At 38.0% G+C, this 5137-nt stretch overlaps 1 non-coding gene across 1 annotated transcript; it reads left to right on the top strand.

Moving 5' to 3' along the window:
• The first annotated feature begins 3097 nt into the window (after positions 1-3097).
• Positions 3098-3204, top strand: LOC128280014 (small nucleolar RNA R71). The gene has a single exon (XR_008270196.1). It is a non-coding gene; the product is annotated as a small nucleolar RNA R71 (small nucleolar RNA).
• Positions 3205-5137: the final 1933 nt, after the last annotated feature.

The raw sequence follows: 5137 nt of genomic DNA, 5'->3' as shown, positions 1-5137 counted from the left end.
TTCGGCATGTATAGGTTATTATGTTTGTTTGAAATTTGGTATGTAACCTTTTAGCCATGCGAAAATGGCATAAATGTTCGGTTTTGGATGAGGAATAGTTGGGGTTTAATTGATCATTAGGCCATATGCCATGGCTGATTATTTTCGGTGTTATACTCTTGACATGGTTATTCATGATCATTTTTGGGTAAATGTATGACAAACCTTAGTTGATCCATGGAGGATCATGGAATAGGTAAAGTTTACCTTAAAATAGTTGCTGGCAGCAGCAGTGATGTGGATGTGAAAAATTCACTAAAAATAGTAGAAATGGAATTAAATAGTGAATAAATTATGTAATTGAACCTTGATGAACCTACTTTCATATGAAAGAAACGAATCGGTCATATGAGTCGGATTTTAAGAGATATTCAATATTTCGCGAAACAGGGCCAGAACGGTTTCTGGATCCCCTGCTCCAACTTTGAAAATTTACCATAAATTATCCAGAAACAATTAGAAGTCATACCTTATATGTATAGATTCCCCTTTGAGTCTAGTTTCATTAGAAACAAACTTCATAAGTGTTGGATCCCTGTACAGGAATATATCCAAGTCGTAACGCAAAAAGGTCAGTGTAGTCGAACCCTGAAACAGGGGAGACTTTAACTAATAAACTGTACTAATTGGCTTGACCAAAAATTCTAGAAAAAAAATGTGTAGATGTAATTATGAATCTAGCTTCAGGAAAAATTTACGGAACTGGTTTTCGAGTTCTGGAACTCAACATATGATTTTTAAGGTGACAGTGACGCAGTTAGCCAGCTTGTCTGGAAATGTTGAAATGGTCTGTGTGACAACCGAATTTAGTCTGTGAACTCCTCGTGTCCGACTCCGGCGACGGTATCGGGTACGGGGTGTCACACACACGGCCGTATCGCACGGCCATATCTCCTCCCATGGTGTAAGCATGGCCTAAGGCACGCCCGTGTGCCTGGTCGTGTGGATTAGAAAACCTGTGTTTCAATGACTCAGTTAGTGATTAGATGTTAAAAACTAAAATTTTAAAGAAATCAATACTGTTAGTGCTCGGGTTGCCTCTTGAGAAGCGCTTATTTAGAGTCTAAGCTCAACTCACCTCTATTTTGTGTGGTCATGGTGGTGCGAGGAGTTTACACTCCTCATCACTGCTATCAATTTTATCAAAATAAGTTTTTAGATGGGTATTATTTACCTTAAAAGTGCTGAATTTGGGTTGAATTACCTCGACTGTACCATATGGAAAAATGTTGAGTACCGTAAGAGGGATTGCTCCGTTAGGTTCAGAGGTAGCATTCCAAGGATCTGCTGCATCCAGTAGTACTTTGTCTCCAACCTTAAGTTGACTTGGTGGAATATTGAGCTCGTCAAGACGTGGTTTTGGTTTATGTGTCTGCCATTCATCTAGTTCCTCAACTCGTAGCCTTCGTTCTTCATAGATAGGTCCTTCGTTGTTGCTTGAACAAGGCTGATGTGTGCTCTTCAAACCTGTTTTCTACACAGAGGGTTTCACCACATGATCAGTACTAGTAGTGTGATTTATGCAATCACCCTCAATTTTTGAGGTGTTACTCGAATTACGAGCTTGAAGAGTGATTGTTTCATCACCCACACGAAGTGTGAGTTCACTTGTACCAACATTAATTATCGTTCTAGCAGTTGCTAAAAAGGGGTCTCCCTAAAATTAAGGGCACGTTACTATCCTCCTTTATGTCTAGAACAACGAAATCAACTGTGAATATAAATTTGTGAATTTTAACGAGTACATCTTTAATAATACCCTTAGGAAATCTTATTGTTTTATCTACTAATGGAATGCTCATCCTAGTTTGTTTGGGTTTCCCAAGACCTAGCTGCTTAAACATTTTGTAAGGCATGACATTGATACTAGCCCCTAAATCAGTCACAGCATTATTAACATCTAAGCTACCAATTAAATAAGGAATCATAAAACTCCCTGTATCTTTCAATTTGTTAGCCAACTTATTCTACAGAATGGCTGAGCAAACTGCATTCATCTCCACATGCGACGCCTCGTCTAACTTTCACTTATTTGCTAAAATCTCCTTTAAAAATTTGACTGCTTTCGGCATCTGCGAAAGAGCCTCAATAAACGGTAAGTTGATATGTAATTTCTTTAAAAGTTTAAGGAATTTATTGAATTATTCATCTGAGTGTTCTTTCCTTGTCACATTAGGGTATGGTGCACGAGGTTTGTACTCTTTACTTACCCATTTTTGGTCATTGTGGTCCGCCTCACCTTTTCTTTTACTTTCTACAATTTCTTGCCTCGGTTCTAGTTCAGGTGTAACTAACCCTTACTATCTTACATGGTAATCGCATTGAGCTGCTCTCTTGGGTTAGATTCAGTGTTACTCGGTAGGCTACCTTGTGGTCGTTCAGATATCAATTTAGCGAGCTGGCCTATCTAATTTTCGAGCCCTTACATCGACACTTGTTGATTCTTAAGTGCTGTCTCGGTATTCTGAAAACGAGTTTCTGACAACGAGATGAATTTTGTTAGCATCTTCTCAAGGTTCAGTTTTTTCTCTTGTTGGTAAGGTGGTTGTTGGAAGCCTAGAGGTGGCGGTGGTCTCTGATTCCCTTGGCCTCCCCATGAGAAATTTGGGTGGTTCCTCCATCCTGCATTGTAATTGTTGCTATAGAGATTATTTTGAGGTCGAGGATTATTACACATATAATTTAATTTCTCGTTTTCCATGTTGTGGCCATAAGTTGGGTATTCTAAATTGGTCGTTCCTCCTTCACTTGCATTGCATTGCATTGCATTACTGGGTGAACCTGTGAAGAACCAAGAAAACCATCAATTTGTCTATTCAAAAGTTCTACCTGATTAGAGAGCATGGTGACCGAATCGATGTTAAAAAAGCCGGCTGCTTTCGTTGGCTTTGTCCTCATGACTTGCTACTGATAATTATTCAGTGGCATCTCTTCTATAAATTCATAAGCATCCTCAGGTGTCTTATTATTGATAGTCCCACCAGCGGCTGCGTCAACCATCTGTCTAGTTGAAGGATTCAGACCATTGTGAAAAGTTTGAACCTGTAGCCAGAGTGGTAACCCATGGTGAGGGCATCTGCTCAACAGGTCCTTGTATCTCTCTCATGCACCATATAGTGTTTCTAAATCCATTTGTACAAAAGAAGAGATATCATTTCTTAATTTAGCCTTTTCAGCCAGCGAAAAATATTTTAGTAAAAACTTTTCGGACATTTGTTCCCAAGTAGTGATTGACCCTCGTCGTAACGAGTTCAACCACTGTTTAGCTTTGTTCCTCAGTGAAAAGGGAAACAACCGAAGGCGTATGGCGTCGTTAGAACGCCATTGATTTTAAATGTGTCACAAAACTCCAAAAAATTCGCCAAGTGATTGTTTGGATCCTTATCGTGCAAACCATCAAATTGAACAAATTACTGTATCATTTGAACCGTGTTAGGTTTTAGTTCAAAATTTTTTGCAGCAATAGCAGGCCTAACTATACTTGACTCAGTTCCTATTAAATTTGGTTTAGCATAATCATACATAGTGTGTGGATCATGATTCTGATTTACTGGATTAGCGGCAATTGCAAGAGGTAGCGAATTTTCCTGATTTTCAGCCATCTCCTCGGTCGTGGTTTAATATAGTCTTCTTGCTCTTCCTTTGTGTATCTTAAGCTTCGCCTTATTTCTCTTCGATTTTTGCGAGCTGTGCGATCAATCTTACTATCAAAAAGTAATGGTCCCGATGGGTTTCTTCTAGTCATACACTAAATTGCAAATAAAAAATTTAAAATAAAAAATTTAAATTGCAAATAAAGTAAAATGGCTAAAGTAATAAAAATTGAGTGTTCTTAATATCTTAGTTCCCCGGCAACGGTGCCAAAAACTTAGTACGTGGTATTCACGACAGGTTTTAAAAATTTATAATTAATTGTTCTTGAAACTAACTATTATCACGATGAAGGCAAGTGTACCTATCGAACAGTAGTATAGCTTTAGAAAGACCAGATTATCAAACCCAAAAGAGCCAAGAGTATTAGTAATTACTTTGTTTTTATTATCTAGCCTAAAAATTAAGGGGTTTGTTTATCTAAATTAATTAGCTAAACTAAGGGTGCACAGAGAGAAAATTGGGGAAAAGCTTTTGGGAAAACTCGATTGATTAAGACAATACCCAAGGAAAAATCCACCTAGACTTCACTTGTTATCTGACTCTGAATCAGACAATTTATTCATTTGACTTGATCTGTAGAAATCCCTAAGTTCAATTATTATCTCTCTCGAGACTAATGATGTCTAACCCTAGGTTGATTAAATGAAATCTTTTTCTAATTAACACCCTAGTGTTGCATTAACTCGATCTATGGACTCCCTTATTAGGTTCCACCCTAATCTGGCAAAATCTTCTCACCCTATCTCTAGGAGTGCAATCAACTCCGCTTAATTACGACAAATTTACTCTTAGACAGGGACTTTTGCTCCTCTGAATAAGTGCATTAACTTGAATCAATATCCTGGAATATTAAACCAAGAATTAAGAACACATAATTAAAAACAAGTCAAATATTTATCATACAATTCAGATAATAATAATAGGATCCGTCTTAGGTTTCATTCCGCTTAGGTATTTAGGGGGTCTAATTCATAATTATGAAGGTTCATAATTATGAAAGAAAACATCTCAAAAATAATAAAGATAAAAAAACATAAAGAAAACCCAAAACTCCTGAAGGAAATTGAAGGGAGATCTTCAATCTTGATGATAAATCCGGCTTCTGAGATGGATCAATCGACTTTCCTTGAGTAATTCCTTGCCTCTCACTCTGTGTGTTCTAAATGCCTCCTCAAGGGTTTAAATAGGCTTTTGAATGCCTAAAAGCCCTCAAAAGTGGCCTTTTCCGAATAGAACTAAACTTGGGCTCAACAAGGATGCGCCCGTGTGACACACCCATGTGCGATTTCTCCAATCTGCGTTCAAGGCTATCAAATAGACACGGGCGTGTGGTTTACCCTTGTAGGTCGTGCTAGATTCTACTGCATAGACACAGGCATATGATTTACCCATGTGAGGAAGTCCAGGCCATGTTGATTTCCCACCTTGGCCTATTTTCTCCATT

The sequence above is a fragment of the Gossypium arboreum genome, chromosome 8 (assembly GCF_025698485.1).
Source record: "Gossypium arboreum isolate Shixiya-1 chromosome 8, ASM2569848v2, whole genome shotgun sequence".
NCBI classification, from domain to species: domain Eukaryota; kingdom Viridiplantae; phylum Streptophyta; class Magnoliopsida; order Malvales; family Malvaceae; genus Gossypium; species Gossypium arboreum.
This window is presented reverse-complemented; position numbering and strand designations above follow the sequence as displayed.